The sequence below is a fragment of the Salmo salar genome, chromosome 01, assembly GCF_965601325.2.
Source record: "Salmo salar chromosome 01, fSalSal1, whole genome shotgun sequence".
Classification (NCBI taxonomy): domain Eukaryota; kingdom Metazoa; phylum Chordata; class Actinopteri; order Salmoniformes; family Salmonidae; genus Salmo; species Salmo salar.
Window position 1 is genome coordinate 40,258,722 of NC_138291.1, and position 19,337 is coordinate 40,278,058.

At 53.9% G+C, this 19,337-nt stretch overlaps 1 protein-coding gene across 4 annotated transcripts in view; it reads left to right on the forward strand.

Moving 5' to 3' along the window:
- Positions 1-19,337, forward strand: part of setd3 (SET domain containing 3, actin histidine methyltransferase) — a 76,847-nt gene that overhangs the window by 32,719 nt on the left and 24,791 nt on the right. The window lies entirely within an intron of this gene.

Below are 19,337 nucleotides of genomic sequence, written 5' to 3' on the forward strand. Positions count from 1 at the left end.
GGGGAAAACTATTTAGAATAAGGCTGTAACTTGGCAAAATGTTGAAAAAGTCATGGTCTAAATACTTTCGGAAGGCACTGTATATAAAGCCATTAGGATTGGTTATCTGTGATGGTTAAGATAAATTATGCATTGTTGCGCACTGTATATACTGAACAAAAATATAAATGCAACATGTGAAGTGTTGGTCCCATGTTTCATGAGCTGAAATAAAAGATCACAGAAATGTTCCATAAGCTCAAAAAGCGTATTTCTCAGCCCAGGACCTCCACATCCGGCTTCTTTACCTGCGGGATCGTATGAGACCAGCCACCCGGACAGCTGATGAAACTGGGTTTGCACAAAAAAAAAATGTCTGCAAAAACTGCCAGAAACAGTCCTCAGGGAAGATCATCTGCGTGCTTGTCCATCTCACCAGGGTCTTGACCTGACTGCAGTTCAGCCTGGTTCACCGACTTCAGTCGCAAATGCTCACCTTCTATGGCCACTGGCACGCTGGAGAAGTGTGCTCTTCACGGATGAATCCTGGTTTCAACTGTACCGGGCAGACTGCATGTATGGCGTTGTGTGGGCGAGTGGTTTGCTGATTTCAACGTTGTGAACAAGGTGCCCCGTGGTGGTGGGGTTAGGGTATGGGCAGACATAAGCTACAGACAACGAACACAATTTTATTTTATCGATGGCAATTTGAATGCACAGAGATACTGTGACGAGATCCTGAGGTCCATTGTCGTTCCATTCATCTGCCGCATCACCTGATGTTTCAGCATGATGCACGGCCCCATGTCGCAAGGATATGTACACAATTCCTGGAAGCTGAAAATGCCCCACTTCTTCCATGGCCTGCATACTCACTAGACATGTCACCCATGTTTGGGATACTCTAAATCGACTGGTATGACAGCATGTTCCAGTTCCCGCCAATATCCAGAAACTTCGCACAACCATTTGAAGAGCCATTGTATTCCACAGGCCACAATCAACAGCCTGATCAACTCTATGCGAAGGAGATGTCGCACTTCGTGATGCAAATGGTGGTCACACCAGATACTGATTGGTTTTCTGACCAACGGCCCTATTTAATTTTTTTTAACAGATGCATATCTTTATTCCTAGTCATGTGAAATCCATATATTAGGGGCAAATTTATTCATTTCAATTGACTGATTTTCTTATGAACTGTAACTCCGTAAAATCTTTGAAATTGTTGCATTTTGCATTAGAGAGATGCGCACATTTCTTTCCAGTCCCGCCCTTGTTTTATAAATATCATATTTTTTTTAAACTTTCTTTCATTGTCCAGTAGCCGAAAAGCACAATCCTAGTCGTATTAGCAATCCATGAAAGTTGTTGCATCTTTAGATCTCCCTTTAAAAAAATAAAAATAATCTGTCAGGTGAAACCGCTGGCATGTGCGGTGTGCTTTTGACAATGGTATTTTCCCACTAATTGCATTATGGAATGAACATTCAAGTGTAGGCTACTGCCTTGAGCGCATTGTTGTGCTTTTGATGTGAAGAAATAATAGTTTATAAATGTTTAGCTAAACGTTCTGGTCAGTTGCATCAGCCTCATTGCTTTTTAGCGTTTTTTAAAAAAAATAATAATTTTTTTTATATGTACTGAAGCCTACTGGTTGTATGAATTTGAGGTCTATCATGCCATCGGAATTTGCTATTTCTCACACAGAATGACAAGCTGACCATTAGAATAGGTAAACATTTCTACTATTGGGGGATATTAGATTGACATGGGCTAGAGAATTTTCGCTGTTATTTACTCGTCTTGTTGCCTGAGAAAAAGTAAATGTGCCATCTTCAAAGTGCAAATCGAAATTCAGTAAGGACGCACGCCGTTGCATCCTCGAGTTGCATGTTCTGTTAAGATGAGTATCCATAATGTGATTTGTCATTCTGAGCACCGTGGGTGGACACCCTAATTAGGTTATGCACCCAATGCATATGGGTCTGATTCATTTCTCATAACTTGTTAAATTAAAATGCTGCTGGTCAAATGTCCAACGCCACATTTACCTAACGGAATCCGTGACACACACACACACACACACACACACACACACACACACACACACACACACACACAGACTCAGGATTGCTAAAGAAAGTCATTTTCTATCTAGCTTTTCTATAGACTCCTACAAGGTCATCCCATGTGAGTGGGAGTGCTCTGTCCATGCCTTGTCATTTGGGATATTCTAGTAAAAGTTGCGTTTCATTGCACCTACAACAAAGCTTAGTTCATGATTGCAACATTGTGCAACACTCCCATGACCCTGAGATTGCAGCAACTTTTGAGCAGGAAGGAGGATGCAATACTGCCTGCCTGTACGGGCTTTGCACAACTTCTGCTGCTGACTTTGCAAAAATCTTGAAACGTATGTTGTGTGTAGACAGTCTCTTCTTTGTGTGTGTTTGCCATGGGTAGACTGAGGAGTAAATTTGAAAAAGACACTCAGACTTTTCACATATTGTTTATAAACACTCTTCTCGTCTTTCTATCTATGAAACAGTTAGGGCTGTGGCGGTCACAGAATGTTGTCAGCCGGTGATTGTCAAGCAAATAACTGTCAGTCTCATGGTAATTGACAGTTAATTAACATAAACACATTTAGCATCTCCTGGCTTCCACACAGCCTACAAGTAAAAAGTAAAAAAAATCCATGTACCTGTACCTATACCAGCCTGTACCTATACCAGCCTGTACCTTTAATGTAACTTAAGTTGTTCTACAAACGTTGAGCTATATGTTTAGATCTGTTATACATTGTAAGGCTGCATGATGAGACTAATGATGATTTGAAAAAAGTCGCTTGAATGGCATGAGCTCTGCTTTGTCTTTTTTTGTGCAGGCTGTACACACCAATAGTCTCTCATTCACAATTTGACAAGCACTTGATAACACCTAGAATTTTAAAACATTTTATGTAGCGGCAATGCAACCCAAAAAAAATCCATGCCTTTTGCGGCCAGTGGCCGTTATGTCCTTCTCCCTGAATGCTGAGCGCTCCGAATCATATCTCACTCACATGGCCCTCCATCACATGATTGGGTCTTTCTCACAGGCTACAAGTGAAGACCGACACATCGGGAACCCAACTGTGCGCGTCCTTATCCAATTCGGAGGTGCATATTGAAGATAATGGAAGAACTGTCCACGTTTAGTTTTCGTCAGCCAACAAGATGAGTAGGACTAACGAACAGCAAAAGCACTAGCCTATGTCAATCTACTGTTCCCCATAGTATAAAAGTCAACCTATTCTGTGTGAGAAATAAATATTCCAAACATAGTCTGGGACAGTTGTGGGATGCGATAGATCCCAAATTAATACAACCACTAGCTTCAAAAATCTTTTTTTTTACGCAACGTGGCTGACGCAACAGATCAGAACGTTTAACTTAAAATGTTGATCAACTATTAGGCTATTTCTTCACATAAGCGCAGCAATGCGCACATGGTAGTAGGCTATAAGCTCAAATGTTCCATTAGCAGAAAACACCATTATCAAAAGTGACCGCAAATGCAATTATGCATGTCATGTTTTTACTATAAGGGTGCATTTTAATGGTGTAAATGATCTTCCCCAAACTCACGCGCTGCTTATGTACACCAGCCTTGTAAAGCGGATTCATGTGCTTAATTTGAAGAAGTTATTTGGCCACTTTAGTTAATATTGTCACCCATCAGACTATTCATGATTTAATCTTGTCTTTATGTATAAATAATATGTGAACCATTATCATGCAATTTAAAATGGACAATTATTATGCTCCTGTATCAAAGCAGTGGGGAAAAATACATGTCATCTATGCACTTAAATTGTAAATGGAGGACAATTTTCACATGGTTCATTTTCATGCCAGCCAGGTAGACTATACTCCTGTTGTAAATATAAGCGATGTGTTTAATATTAGGACAGTTGAGAAATAAATATAGTAGACCTAGCCTATTTTGTATTTAACCTTTTTGTTCTCAATTGACTTGCCTAGTTAAGTAAATGATGGCCTACTCCGGCCAAACCTGGGCCAATTGTGCGCCGCCCTATGGGACTCCCAATCACGGCTGGATGTGATTCAGCCTGCATTTGAACCAGTGACTGTAGTGATGCCTCTTGCACTGAGATGCAGTGCCTTAGACTGCTGCGCCACTCGGGAGCCCTGTAAGGTGCATGTTTTACTCTTCTCCCCCCTCTAAAAAACATAATATGGATGTTAAAATTGCCTGTCCCGGTCACCCCCTATTTCTACAGGAATGTAGAACACGGAAATACAACTCGAGACACTTTTTCATTTGGTCTGTATTGCTTCAATAACATACCTTCATAACGGACACTGGGTGACAGCTGTGTGGCGAAACAAATTCTGTGAACTCTTCAAAAAGCCATGAAATGTGATTGACTGAAAAGCTATTTTGTAGCTGAAATTCACTACTTAAACTTTTGTAGTAAAGCCTTAAATCATATAGACCTTAATGGTTTAATTTGCAAATGACTAGCTTTATTTGGGCATGCTCAGGTTAACTTTCCCACGGAATTGTCCTATATTATTTATAACAGTTCTGACTCTTTCTGTGATATATTTTTGTGCCAGACGGTGTTCATATGAACTTTGGAACCTTCAATTCAGATCCCAGTTCTTAGTGTCGGAAAAATCACAGATCCAAAGCCTGGAATTGTAAGTTGACTTATCTCCTAAAGAAAGAGTTATCGCTACAGCTGTATAACGTTCACCTTGAAGCCAGGTACAGAGTAAATCTCTGTGCTGGGTTCGTTTTGGCTCTTGTTAAAAGTCAGTCGGGTCTCTCTCTGTCTGCCTCTCTCTCTCTTCTTTCCCGTCCTTCCATCTCTCTGTCTTTGCACGTCCACCTGTCTGTCAGTGCATGCCCGGCGAGAGGCATCGGGTTTGAAGAGGCTCCCAGCTGTAGGGAAATGAGGAGAGCAGCTTCAGAATCGCCTCTTGCACCCAATTTCAGAGGACCTGATAAGCTGCTAATGACAGAGAGAAGGGCAGGCATGGGCTGTTCCTCTCCTGTATGACCATCGCATTACCAACAGGAGGAGCTGTTTCTTCTCCTAAAGCCCTGAGTCTGACCTGAAAACAGCTCCCGTGTGATTGGTGGATGCACTACTATTGCTATTCACTATATTGTGTACATCTTTTGGTCAAAGTAGTGACTATAGAGAATATGGTGCCATTTGGGATACAGACGGTGAGTACTTTAACACGTCATATTTACCACAATATATACAACACATTTATGATCTTTATTCACGTTTTGGGGGGAGAGTCGGTGTCATTCACCACGTTCTCAAGCAACCTATGACTAAAATCTCAATATGAGCGGCATGATAAAATATGGGCTTTATACTGTAGATCTAAAATTCATAATGGTTGAATGGTCGACTACTTTTCTTAGGGGTTAATACCAGTACCTCTATAGCGGTTACGTTCGAAAGGCCCGGTTTATCTGTAGACAGCTGTAGGTAGCTTCAGTGAGGAAGACGGAGAGACAATGTGATTACAGTTTTATTATGAAATAGAAGGAAACGCAAGACAGATATTGTGATGCAAATCTCTCTCCCAGTATGCTAATTTAAAGTTATTAACTGACATGTTAAAATGAGGTATTCATTCCAGCTCTCCCTTTTGATCAAACCAATGAAGACTAGGGTTGCGTCTCAAATGGCACCCTATTCCCTATATAGTGCATTAGAGCCGTAGGGTGACATTTGGCTCGTAGACTAGACAACTCTCTTTAGGTTCTGTAGTCCCTTAGCAAAGGGACTGGAGGAGCAATAAAAATAACATTTCTCTAAATTATTTTCTTTAGTTCGAGTGCTTTGTTTCTGTCATTAAATAACTCAATTAGAGAAGAGGGGGAAAAAAAATCAAATTTCACATTACTGTCAAGATAAGACATCAATATGAAATATTCATCATGGCAATAGTTAATGTTTGTCATTGTCTCTTGGCTGATCTGGACTGGTGTGTTGACATGTTTTTGATGAAATGTTTCTTAGTTCTCAGTTGAAGGTGGGTGGCTCAAATCAAAAGTAGAATTGTATTTGTCACATGCGCCGAATACAACAGGTGTAGACCTTACAGTGAAATGCTTACTTACAAGCCCTTAACCAACAATGCAGTTTTAACAAAAATGAGAGTTAAGAAAATATTTACTAAATAAACTAAAAACAAATGTCACACAATAAAATAACAATAACGAGGCTATATATGCAGGGGGTACCTGTAGCGAGTCAATGTGCGGGGGTACATGTTTGTTGAGGTAATTTGTACATGTAGGTCGGGGTAAAGTCACTATGCATAGATAATAAACAGCGAGTAGCAGCAGTGTAAAGCAAAGGGGGGTCAATGCAAATAGTCTGGGTGGCCATTTGATGAACTGTTCAGCAGTCTTATGGCTTGGGGGTAGAAGATGTTAAGGAGCCTTTTGGACCTAGACATGGCTCTCCAGTACCGTGTCACCGTTATCAGGCCTACCACTGTTGTTTTGACGGAAGACTTCATGATGGTGTTCGAGTCATGCTTGGCCATGGAGTCGTTGGGTGAACAGGGAGTACAAGAGGGGAATAAGCACGCAGCAATGAGGGGCCCCCGTGTTGAGGATCAGCGTGGCATATGGGGTGCTGCCTACCCTTACCACCTGGGGGCGGCCCGTCAGGAAGTCCAGGATCCAGTTGCAGAGGGAGGTGTTTAGTCCCAGGGTCCTTAGCTTAGTGATGAGCTTCGTGGGCACTATGGTGTTGAACGCTGAGCTGTAGTCAATGAACCGCATTCTCACGTAGGTGTTCCTTGTGTCCGGGAGGGAAAGGGCAGTGTGGAGTGCAATAGAGATTGCATCATCTTTGGGTCTGTTGGTGCGGTCTGCAAATTGGAGTGGGTCTAGGGTTTCTGGCCTCTCAAAGCACTTCATGGCTAGAGACGTGAGTACTTGGTGTCGGTAGTCATTTAGGCAGGTTACCTTGGCTTTCTTGGGCACAGGGACTATGGTGGTCTGCTTGAAACATGTTGGTATTACAGACTCTGTCAGGGACAGGTTGAAAATGTTAGTGACCTGCCAGTTGGTCAGTGCATGCACTGAGAAAACGTCTTAGTTTTAGAATGTTAACCTGTTTTAAAGGTGTTACTCACATCGGCTATTGAGACCATGATCACAGTCGTCCAGAACAGGATTCAATCTTAGTCCTGTATTGATGCATTGCCTGTTGGATGGTTCGTCGGAGTGCATAGCTGGATTTATTTTAAGCGTCTGGGTTAGTGTCCCACTAAAACAGGGAGGGTCTTAACCGAATCTGACCAAAATAAACTCTAGTTTTCATTGCAAAATGTTTTGCGTTAGCAACAGTTTGCTACGGTTCGGACTAAAGATTACACCCCTACGTCGCCTGGCTCTGAAAAGACAGTACCATCAATGACCACAAGGTGGTAGTGGTGGGTTGTATATGGTGGTATGAAGGTAATATAGTAGAATGTAATACTGATGACATGAACACAGTTATTTTCCCGCCCATGTTGTTATAATAATAGTACATAGGTGTTATATACTGTTGCTAAAACCCAAAGACTGCAATAAGCAAACATCAGGAAACAAAACCACTGAACACAAACAAGAAATGTAAATCACGCTAATTATGGTAGAAGAACATGATTGGGGACAGCAGCGTCACTAATGTTATTCCTCTTGTGTGGCGATGGCGTTGTGCTGGAAGCCCAGACACCTCAAGGCCGTGGTGTTGAACAGTAAAAGTAAGGTGATGTGTAGAGATGTCTCCTCCTAACTTTGAATTCTCCTTCTCGGTTGGCTTGAGCTCTGTGTTGTTAAGCGGGTGTGATTGTGGAAGGTGTGTGTGTGTGTGTCCTGGCCACATTCCCTCTCTTCTCCACTACGTCTCCTTTCACCTCATCCCCCTTCTCCACGCTCCCTCTTTCATTATTTTGTCATCTTCGCCGCACCTCTTCATCCTTTCCCTCTCCTCTACTCCTTCTTCCCTCACTCATCCCTCTTCTGCCCCCCTCCCCCCTTCTCTCATTCCTCTCTTCTGTCCTCTGCTCAGGTTGGGGGCTGGTGTCAATGTAATGACTACTGTCAACGTCAGCCTCTCTCTCATCCCTCTCTCTGTTTTTCTAAAGCGGGCCGGCCGCAGATGACCGGGCTGGAAAATTAGCTTGTCGCACTGGCTTTGAATTGAATTGACCTGATTGTACCTTCGGTACATGTTGAGTGGCTTGGAGACTGGCAAAAAAAAAAACCCTCTTCTCTCCCTCCCTGTCCAGTCCATCCCAGCCCCCCTTCCTTGTGATCCATACCCACTGTCAGTCAGTTCTACATGTCTTTCTAAGTGAAGCATAGCAGAGTGCCTCTCCCTTCCAGTGGGGACTGTGTGTGTGTGTGTGTGTTTGTAGTTTTGTGTGTGCGGACCTCATAAGGTGACCTCTGTATGCAGTGAATGCAAAGTAACCTTGGAGCGTGTGTGTGTGTGTGTGTTGTGATGAGAAATGGTTTAGTGTCCCGGTGGTGTCGTTTCCCATCCTCTCTGAGGCGCTCCAGGTATCCATCTGTCTAACCTTCTCTCACTCTCTGACTAGTCAAATGAGAGAGATGGACCTCATCGTGTGGGGTGCATCTCGCCGTCACACATTGCAACATGGCGGAAAAAGGGTTCGTGAAGGTCATTTATTTACATTCACAATGGTCAGGATTTACCATTCTGGTGACTTTAATTTTGGACTTAGGCAAACATCTACAAGGAAAATATCTGCTACGTTTCCTACTGGTTTGATCCCAACCCCTTTGAATCGCTACGTATGTAGAAACACCGGTTGGCGCAGCGCCCAATCAATGTGTGCTTCTCCTCTTCCTCTCCCGCCCTCCCGTGTCACGTCCACAGTCAGGCAGCAGACAGGGCCCAGCCTGGGATCGGGTATGGCTGCTGGGCTGGACGACGCCCCTCCTCTCCGCTAGGATCCATCCGCCAGCCTCTTATCTTTTAATGGATGTCGGAGCAGGACGAGGCTCAACACTGCTCCTCCACACCCCTACCTCTGTCACAGCCAGGGTGGGGGAGGACGAGGCTCAACACTGCTCCTCCACACCCCTACCTCTCAGTCACAGCCAGGGTGGGGGAGGACGAGGCTCAACACTGCTCCTCCACACCCCTACCTCTCAGTCACAGCCAGGGTGGGGGAGGACGAGGCTCAACACTGCTCCTCCACACCCCTACCTCTCAGTCACAGCCAGGGTGGGGGAGGAGGAGGGAGCTGCTGGGATATTATCCCATCACCTTGCCTCAATATTTGGGAACACCTTGTCAACCATCTGAGTGTCTAAGAGTTAAAGTAGCACCTTCTATTGAACTTGAGGCTTATTTGAGGCACGGTGGGTGTGTGTGGTGGGGGGGGGGGGTTAGGGTTGGACAGTGAGCGTGATTCTCCTCACTTTACTGTAGGGATGAATCAGTGTCACTGCCGGACGCACCCACCCTGCCACACCAGCCATCCGCCCAGTGGGAGAAATACGATGTGACCACTCTTACCTTAACCAGCCTAGCCTGTTGTATGTCAACACTCCCTCAACACTCCCCATTATAATCAACGGAATACTACTTTGAAGAGACAGATGGGTAAACAGGCCGATCAGCCAGTCAAGTTGTGAAAATGACCTACCACCACACCCCACGAGGTGGTGGTTGTGTGTGTGTGTGTGTGTGTGTGTGTGTGTGTGTGTGTCTGTGTTTCACCGAGCGAGAGCCTTCACTACAATGTCTTACTCTGAGTTTCCTACTGAACTCCAGTCTGTTTTTACTGCAGCTCACTTGGCATGTTGGGGACAGGAGAAAGAGCTTCAGGATGCACAGTTATTAGACCCTGGTGCAATGTTCTCTGGCCCCTCGCTCGCTCTCTGGCCCCTCGCTCGCTCTCTGGCCCCTCGCTCGCTCTCTGGCCCCTCGCTCGCTCTCTGGCCCCTCGCTCGCTCTCTGGCCCCTCGCTCGCTCTCTGCCGCCTCGCTCGCTCTCTGCCGCCTCGCTCGCTCAATTCAATTGAAGGGCTTTATTGGCATGGGGAAACATATGTTAACATTGCCAAAGCAAGTGAAGTAGATAATAAACGGAAGTGAAATAAACAATTCAAATGAACAGTAGACATTACACTCACAGAAGTTCCAAAATAATCAAGACATTTCGAATGTCATGTCTATATACAGAGCTGTAATGATGTGCAAATAGTTAAAGTACAAAAGGGAAAATAAATCAACATAAATATAGCTCTCTCTCGCTCGCTCTCTCTCTCCCTCTCTGCTCGCTCTCTCTCTCCCTCTCTGCTCGCTCTCTCTCTCTCTCTCTCTGCTCGCTCGCTCTCTCTCCCTCTCTGCTCGCTCGCTCTCTCTCCCTCTCTGCTCGCTCGCTCTCTCTCCCTCTCTGCTCGCTCTCTCTCTCTCTCTGCTCGCTCTCTCTCTCTCTCCCTCTCTGCTCGCTCTCTCTCTCTCCCTCTCTGCTCGCTCGCTCGCTCTCTCCCTCTCTGCTCGCTCGCTCGCTCTCTCCCTCTCTGCTCGCTCGCTCGCTCTCTCCCTCTCTGCTCGCTCGCTCGCTCTCTCCCTCTCTGCTCGCTCGCTCGCTCTCTCCCTCTCTGCTCGCTCGCTCGCTCGCTCTCCCTCTCTGCTCGCTCGCTCTCCCTCTCTGCTCGCTCGCTCTCCCTCTCTGCTCGCTCGCTCTCCCTCTCTGCTCGCTCGCTCTCCCTCTGCTCGCTCGCTCGCTCCCTCTCTGCTCGCTCACTCGCTCCCTCTCTGCTCGCTCGCTCGCTCCCTCCCTCCCTCTCTGCTCGCTCGCTCGCTCGCTCCCTCTCTGCTCGCTCGCTCGCTCGCTCCCTCTCTGCTCGCTCGCTCGCTCCCTCTCTGCTCGCTCGCTCGCTCGCTCCCTCTCTGCTCGCTCGCTCGCTCGCTCCCTCTCTGCTCGCTCGCTCGCTCGCTCCCTCTCTGCTCGCTCGCTCGCTCGCTCCCTCTCTGCTCGCTCGCTCTCCCCCTCTCTGCTCGCTCGCTCCCTCTCTCCCTCTCTGCTCGCTCGCTCCCTCTCTGCTCGCTCGCTCGCTCGCTCCCTCTCTGCTCGCTCGCTCGCTCTCTCCCTCTCTGCTCGCTCGCTCCCTCTCTCCCTCTCTGCTCGCTCGCTCCCTCTCTCCCTCTCTGCTCGCTCGCTCCCTCTCTCCCTCTCTGCTCGCTCGCTCCCTCTCTCCCTCTCTGCTCGCTCGCTCCCTCTCTCCCTCTCTGCTCGCTCGCTCCCTCTCTGCTCGCTCGCTCCCTCTCTGCTCGCTCGCTCGCTCCCTCTCTGCTCGCTCGCTCGCTCCCTCTCTGCTCGCTCGCTCGCTCCCTCTCTGCTCGCTCGCTCGCTCCCTCTCTGCTCGCTCGCTCGCTCCCTCTCTGCTCGCTCGCTCGCTCGCTCCCGCTCTCCCTCTCTACTCGCTCGCTCGCTCTCTCTCCCTCTCTGCTCGCTCGCTCGCTCCCTCTCCCTCTCTGCTCGCTCCCTCTCTGCTCGCTCCCTCTCTGCTCGCTCGCTCGCTCCCTCTCCCTCTCTGCTCGCTCGCTCTCTCTCCTTCTCTGCTCGCTCGCTCTCTCCCTCTCTGCTCGCTCCCTCTCCCTCTCTGCTCGCTCGCTCGCTCTCTCCCTCTCTGCTCGCTCGCTCGCTCTCTCCCTCTCTGCTCGCTCGCTCGCTCCCTCTCTGCTCGCTCGCTCGCTCCCTCTCTGCTCGCTCGCTCGCTCCCTCTCTGCTCGCTCGCTCGCTCCCTCTCTGCTCGCTCGCTCGCTCCCTCCCTCTCTGCTCGCTCGCTCGCTCGCTCCCTCCCTCTCTGCTCGCTCGCTCGCTCGCTCGCTCCCTCCCTCTCTGCTCGCTCGCTCGCTCCCTCCCTCTCTGCTCGCTCGCTCGCTCGCTCCCTCCCTCTCTGCTCGCTCCCTCTCTGCTCGCTCCCTCTCTGCTCGCTCCCTCTCTGCTCGCTCCCTCTCTGCTCGCTCGCTCGCTCGCTCCCTCTCTGCTCGCTCGCTCGCTCGCTCCCTCTCTGCTCGCTCGCTCGCTCGCTCCCTCTCTGCTCGCTCGCTCCCTCCCTCCTCGCTCGCTCCCTCCCTCTCTCTCTGCTCGCTCGCTCCCTCCCTCTCTCTCTGCTCGCTCGCTCGCTCCCTCTCTCCCTCTCTGCTCGCTCCCTCTCTCCCTCTCTGCTCGCTCGCTCTCTCCCTCTCTGCTCGCTCGCTCCCTCTCTCCCTCTCTGCTCGCTCGCTCCCTCTCTCCCTCTCTGCTCGCTCGCTCGCTCCCTCTCTGCTCGCTCGCTCGCTCGCTCCCGCTCTCCCTCTCTGCTCGCTCCCGCTCGCTCGCTCGCTCCCGCTCGCTCGCTCCCTCTCTGCTCGCTCGCTCGCTCTCTCTCCCTCTCTGCTCGCTCGCTCGCTCCCGCTCCCTCTCTGCTCGCTCCCTCTCTGCTCGCTCCATCTCTGCTCGCTCGCTCGCTCCCTCTCCCTCTCTGCTCGCTCGCTCTCTCCCTCTCTGCTCGCTCGCTCTCTCCCTCTCTGCTTGCTCGCTCTCTCCCTCTCTGCTCGCTCCCTCTCCCTCTCTGCTCGCTCCCTCTCCCTCTCTGCTCGCTCCCTCTCTGCTCGCTCGCTCTCTCCCTCTCTGCTCGCTCGCTCGCTCTCTCCCTCTCTGCTCGCTCGCTCGCTCTCTCCCTCTCTGCTCGCTCGCTCGCTCGCTCTCTCCCTCTCTGCTCGCTCGCTCGCTCTCTCCCTCTCTGCTCGCTCGCTCGCTCTCTCCCTCTCTGCTCGCTCGCTCGCTCTCTCCCTCTCTGCTCGCTCGCTCGCTCCCTCTCTGCTCGCTCGCTCGCTCCCTCTCTGCTCGCTCGCTCGCTCCCTCTCTGCTCGCTCGCTCTCTCCCTCTCTGCTCGCTCGCTCTCTCCCTCTCTGCTCGCTCGCTCTCTCCCTCTCTGCTCGCTCGCTCTCTCCCTCTCTGCTCGCTCGCTCGCTCCCTCTCTGCTCGCTCGCTCCCTCTCTGCTCGCTCGCTCGCTCTCTCCCTCTCTGCTCGCTCGCTCGCTCCCTCTCTGCTCGCTCGCTCGCTCCCTCTCTGCTCGCTCGCTCGCTCCCTCTCTGCTCGCTCGCTCTCTCCCTCTCTGCTCGCTCGCTCTCTCCCTCTCTGCTCGCTCGCTCTCTCCCTCTCTGCTCGCTCGCTCTCTCCCTCTCTGCTCGCTCGCTCGCTCCCTCTCTGCTCGCTCGCTCCCTCTCTGCTCGCTCGCTCGCTCGCTCCCTCTCTGCTCGCTCGCTCCCTCCTCGCTCGCTCGCTCCCTCTCTCCCTCTCTGCTCGCTCGCTCGCTCCCTCTCTCCCTCTCTGCTCGCTCGCTCGCTCCCTCTCTCCCTCTCTGCTCGCTCGCTCCCTCTCTCCCTCTCCCTCTCTGCTCGCTCGCTCCCTCTCCCTCTCTCCCTCTCTGCTCGCTCGCTCCCTCTCTCCCTCTCTGCTCGCTCGCTCCCTCTCTCCCTCTCTGCTCGCTCGCTCCCTCTCTCCCTCTCTGCTCGCTCGCTCCCGCTCTCCCTCTCTGCTCGCTCGCTCCCGCTCTCCCTCTCTGCTCGCTCGCTCCCGCTCTCGCTCTCTGCTCGCTCGCTCCCGCTCTCGCTCTCTGCTCGCTCCCGCTCTCCCTCTCTGCTCGCTCCCTCTCCCTCTCTGCTCGCTCCCTCTCTGCTCGCTCGCTCGCTCCCTCTCCCTCTGCTCGCTCGCTCTCTCCCTCTCTGCTCGCTCCCTCTCTGCTCCCTCTCTGCTCGCTCGCTCTCTCCCTCTCTGCTCGGTCGCTCGCTCTCTCCCTCTCTGCTCGCTCGCTCGCTCTCTCCCACTCTGCTCGCTCGCTCTCCCTCTCTGCTCTCTCCCTCTCTGCTCTCTCCCTCTCTGCTCTCTCCCTCTCTGCTCTCTCCCTCTCTGCTCTCTCCCTCTCTGCTCTCTCCCTCTCCCTCTCTGCTCGCTCTCCCTCTCCCTCTCTGCTCGCTCCCTCTCCCTCTCTGCTCGCTCCCTCTCCCTCTCTGCTCGCTCCCTCTCCCTCTCTGCTCGCTCCCTCTCCCTCTCTGCTCGCTCCCTCTCCCTCTCTGCTCGCTCCCTCTCCCTCTCTGCTCGCTCCCTCTCCCTCTCTGTTCGCTCCCTCTCCCTCTCTGTTCGCTCCCTCTCCCTCTCTGTTCGCTCCCTCTCCCTCTCTGCTCGCTCCCTCTCCCTCTCTGCTCGCTCGCTCTCTCCCTCTCCCTCTCCCTCTCTGCTCGCTCTCTCTCTCTCTCTCCCTCTCTGCTCGCTCGCTCTCTCTCTCTCCCTCTCTGCTCGCTCGCTCTCTCTCTCTCCCTCTCTGCTCGCTCTCTCTCTCTCCCTCTCTGCTCGCTCGCTCTCTCTCTCTCTCCCTCTCTGCTCGCTCGCTCTCTCTCTCTCTCCCTCTCTGCTCGCTCGCTCTCTCTCTCTCTCCCTCTGCTCGCTCTCTCTCTCTCTCTCCCTCTCTGCTCGCTCGCTCTCTCTCTCTCTCCCTCTCTGCTCGCTCGCTCTCTCTCTACCCCTCTCTGCTCGCTCGCTCTCTCTCTCTCCCTCTCTGCTCGCTCGCTCGCTCTCTCTCTCTCTCCCTCTCTGCTCGCTCGCTCTCTCTCTCTACCCCTCTCTGCTCGCTCGCTCTCTCTCTACCCCTCTCTGCTCGCTCGCTCTCTCTCTACCCCTCTCTGCTCGCTCGCTCTCTCTCTCTCCCTCTCTGCTCGCTCGCTCGCTCTCTCCCCCTCTCTGCTCGCTCCCTCTCTGCTCGCTCCCTCTCCCTCTCTGCTCGCTCCCTCTCCCTCTCTGCTCGCTCCCTCTCCCTCTCTGCTCGCTCCCTCTCCCTCTCTGCTCGCTCCCTCTCCCTCTCTGCTCGCTCCCTCTCCCTCTCTGCTCGCTCCCTCTCCCTCTCTGCTCGCTCCCTCTCCCTCTCTGCTCGCTCCCTCTCTGCTCGCTCGCTCTCTCTGCTCGCTCGCCCTCTCTGCTCGCTCGCCCTCTCTGCTCGCTCGCTCTCTCCCTCTCTGCTCGCTCGCTCGCTCTCTCCCTCTCTGCTCGCTCGCTCGCTCTCTCCCTCTCTGCTCGCTCGCTCGCTCTCTCCCTCTCTGCTCGCTCGCTCTCTCCCTCTCTGCTCGCTCGCTCTCTCCCTCTCTGCTCGCTCGCTCTCTCCCTCTCTGCTCGCTCGCTCTCTCCCTCTCTGCTCGCTCGCTCTCTCCCTCTCTGCTCGCTCGCTCTCTCCCTCTCTGCTCGCTCGCTCGCTCCCTCTCTCCCTCTCTGCTCGCTCGCTCGCTCGCTCCCTCTCTCCCTCTCTGCTCGCTCGCTCGCTCTCTCCCTCTCTCCCTCTCTGCTCGCTCGCTCGCTCGCTCTCTCCCTCTCTGCTCGCTCGCTCGCTCGCTCTCTCCCTCTCTGCTCGCTCGCTCGCTCGCTCTCTCCCTCTCTGCTCGCTCGCTCGCTCTCTCCCTCTCTGCTCGCTCGCTCGCTCGCTCTCTCCCTCTCTGCTCGCTCGCTCGCTCGCTCTCTCCCTCTCTGCTCGCTCGCTCGCTCTCTCCCCTCTCTGCTCGCTCGCTCGCTCTCTCCCTCTCTGCTCGCTCGCTCGCTCTCTCCCTCTCTGCTCGCTCGCTCTCTCTCTCCCTCTCTGCTCGCTCGCTCTCTCCCTCTCTGCTCGCTCGCTCGCTCGCTCTCTCTGCTCGCTCGCTCTCTCTCTCCCTCTCTGCTCGCTCTCTCTCTCTCCCTCTCTGCTCGCTCGCTCTCTCTCCCTCTCTGCTCGCTCGCTCTCTCTCCCTCTCTGCTCGCTCGCTCTCTCTCCCTCTCTGCTCGCTCGCTCTCTCTCCCTCTCTGCTCGCTCGCTCTCTCTCCCTCTCTGCTCGCTCGCTCTCTCTCCCTCTCTGCTCGCTCGCTCTCTCTCCCTCTCTGCTCGCTCGCTCTCTCCCTCTCTGCTCGCTCGCTCTCTCTCCCTCTCTGCTCGCTCTCTCTCTCCTTCTCTGCTCGCTCTCTCTCCTTCTCTGCTCGCTCTCTCTCCTTCTCTGCTCGCTCTCTCTCCTTCTCTGCTCGCGCTCTCTCCTTCTCTGCTCGCTCGCTCTCTCCCTCTCTGCTCGCTCGCTCTCTCTCTCTCTCCCTCTGCTCGCTCGCTCTCTCTCTCCCTCTCTGCTCGCTCGCTCTCTCTCTCTCTCTCCTCTCTGCTCGCTCGCTCTCTCTCTCTCTCCCTCTTGCTCGCTCGCTCGCTCGCTCTCTCCCTCTTCTGCTCGCTCGCTCGCTCTCTCCCTCTCTGCTCGCTCGCTCGCTCGCTCTCTCCCTCTCTGCTCGCTCGCTCGCTCTCTCCCTCTCTGCTCGCTCGCTCGCTCTCTCCCTCTCTGCTCGCTCGCTCGCTCGCTCTCTCCCTCTCTGCTCGCTCGCTCGCTCGCTCTCTCCCTCTCTGCTCGCTCGCTCGCTCTCTCCCTCTCTGCTCGCTCGCTCGCTCTCTCCCTCTCTGCTCGCTCGCTCGCTCTCTCCCTCTCTGCTCGCTCGCTCTCTCTCTCCCTCTCTGCTCGCTCGCTCTCTCCCTCTCTGCTCGCTCGCTCGCTCGCTCTCTCTGCTCGCTCGCTCTCTCTCTCCCTCTCTGCTCGCTCTCTCTCTCTCCCTCTCTGCTCGCTCGCTCTCTCTCCCTCTCTGCTCGCTCGCTCTCTCTCCCTCTCTGCTCGCTCGCTCTCTCTCCCTCTCTGCTCGCTCGCTCTCTCTCCCTCTCTGCTCGCTCGCTCTCTCTCCCTCTCTGCTCGCTCGCTCTCTCTCCCTCTCTGCTCGCTCGCTCTCTCTCCCTCTCTGCTCGCTCGCTCTCTCCCTCTCTGCTCGCTCGCTCTCTCTCCCTCTCTGCTCGCTCTCTCTCTCCTTCTCTGCTCGCTCTCTCTCCTTCTCTGCTCGCTCTCTCTCCTTCTCTGCTCGCTCTCTCTCCTTCTCTGCTCGCGCTCTCTCCTTCTCTGCTCGCTCGCTCTCTCCCTCTCTGCTCGCTCGCTCTCTCTCTCTCTCCCTCTGCTCGCTCGCTCTCTCTCTCCCTCTCTGCTCGCTCGCTCTCTCTCTCTCTCTCCCTCTCTGCTCGCTCGCTCTCTCTCTCTCTCCCTCTTTGCTCGCTCGCTCTCTCTCTCTCTCCCTCTTTGCTCGCTCGCTCTCTCTCTCTCTCTCTCTCTCTCTCTCCCTTTCTGCTCGCTCGCTCTCTCTCTCTCTCTCTCTCTCTCTCTCTCCCTTTCTGCTCGCTCGCTCTCTCTCTCTCTCCCTCTCTGCTCGCTCGCTCTCTCTCTCTCCCTCTCTGCTCGCTCGCTCTCTCTCTCTCCCTCTCTGCTCGCTCGCTCTCTCTCTCTCCCTCTCCGCTCGCTCGCTCGCTCTCTCTCTCCCTCTCCGCTCGCTCGCTCCCTCTCTGCTCGCTCGCTCTCTCTCTCTCCCTCTCTGCTCGCTCGCTCTCTCTCTCTCCCTCTCTGCTCGCTCTCTCTCTCTCCCTCTCTGCTTGCTCTCTCTCTCTCCCTCTCTGCTCGCTCGCTCTCTCTCTGCTCGCTCGCTCTCTCTCCCTCTCTGCTCGCTCGCTCGCTCTCTCTCCCTCTCTGCTCGCTCGCTCGCTCTCTCTCCCTCTCTGCTCGCTCGCTCGCTCTCTCTCCCTCTCTGCTCGCTCGCTCGCTCTCTCTCCCTCTCTGCTCGCTCGCTCGCTCTCTCTCCCTCTCTGCTCGCTCGCTCGCTCTCTCTCCCTCTCTGCTCGCTCGCTCGCTCGCTCTCCCTCTCTGCTCGCTCGCTCGCTCTCTCTCCCTCTCTGCTCGCTCGCTCTCTCTCTCTCCCTCTCTGCTCGCTCGCTCGCTCGCTCTCTCTCCCTCTCTGCTCGCTCGCTCGCTCGCTCTCTCTCCCTCTCTGCTCGCTCGCTCGCTCGCTCTCTCTCCCTCTCTGCTCGCTCGCTCGCTCGCTCTCTCTCCCTCTCTGCTCGCTCGCTCGCTCGCTCTCTCTCCCTCTCTGCTCGCTCGCTCGCTCGCTCTCTCTCCCTCTCTGCTCGCTCGCTCGCTCTCTCTCTCTCCCTCTCTGCTCGCTCGCTCGCTCGCTCTCTCTCCCTCTCTGCTCGCTCGCTCGCTCGCTCTCTCTCCCTCTCTGCTCGCTCGCTCGCTCTCTCTCCCTCTCTGCTCGCTCGCTCGCTCTCTCTCCCTCTCTGCTCGCTCGCTCGCTCTCTCTCCCTCTCTGCTCGCTCGCTCGCTCTCTCTCCCTCTCTGCTCGCTCGCTCGCTCTCTCTCCCTCTCTGCTCGCTCGCTCTCTCTCCCTCTCTGTTCGCTCTCTCTCCCTCTCTGTTCGCTCTCTCTCCCTCTCTGCTCGCTCGCTCGCTCTCTCTCCCACCCTCTCTGCTCGCTCTCTCTCTTTCCCTCTCTGCTCGCTCTCTCTCTCTCTCTCCCTCTCTGCTCGCTCGCTCTCTCTCTCTCTCCCTCTCTGCTCGCTCGCTCTCTCTCTCTCTCCCTCTCTGCTCGCTCGCTCTCTCTCTCTCTCCCTCTCTGCTCGCTCGCTCTCTCTCTCTCTCCCTCTCTGCTCGCTCGCTCTCTCTCTCTCTCCCTCTCTGCTCGCTCGCTCTCTCTCTCTCTCCCTCTCTGCTCGCTCGCTCTCTCTCTCTCTCCCTCTCTGCTCGCTCGCTCTCTCTCTCTCTCCCTCTCTGCTCGCTCGCTCTCTCTCTCTCTCCCTCTCTGCTCGCTCGCTCTCTCTCTCTCTCCCTCTCTGCTCGCTCGCTCTCTCTCTCTCTCCCTCTCTGCTCGCTCGCTCTCTCTCTCTCTCCCTCTCTGCTCGCTCTCTCTCTCTCCCTCTCTCCCTCTCTGCTCGCTCTCTCTCTCTCCCTCTCTCCCCCTCTGCTCGCTCGCTCTCTCTCTCTCTCCCTCTGCTCGCTCGCTCTCTCTCTCTCCCTCTCTCCCTCTCTGCTCGCTCGCTCGCTCTCTGCTCGCTGTCTCTCGCTCTCTGCGCTCTGCTCTCTCTCTCTCTCTGCGCTGTCTCTCTCTCTCTCTCTGCGCTCTGCTCTCTCTCTCTCTCTGCGCTCTGCTCTCTCTCTCTGCGCTCTGCTCTCTCTCTCTCTGCGCTCTGCTCTCTCTCTCTGCGCTCTGCTCTCTCTCTCTCTGCGCTCTGCTCTCTCTCTCTCTGCGCTCTGCTCTCTCTCTCTCTGCGCTCTGCTCTCTGCGCTCTGCTCTCTCTCTCTCTCTCTCTCTCTGCGCTCTCTCTCTCTGCGCTCTGCTCTCTCTCTCTCTGCGCTCTGCTCTCTGCGCTCTGCTCTCTTCTCTCTGCTCTCTGCTCCCTCTGCGCTCTCTCTCTGCGCTCTGCTCTCTGCGC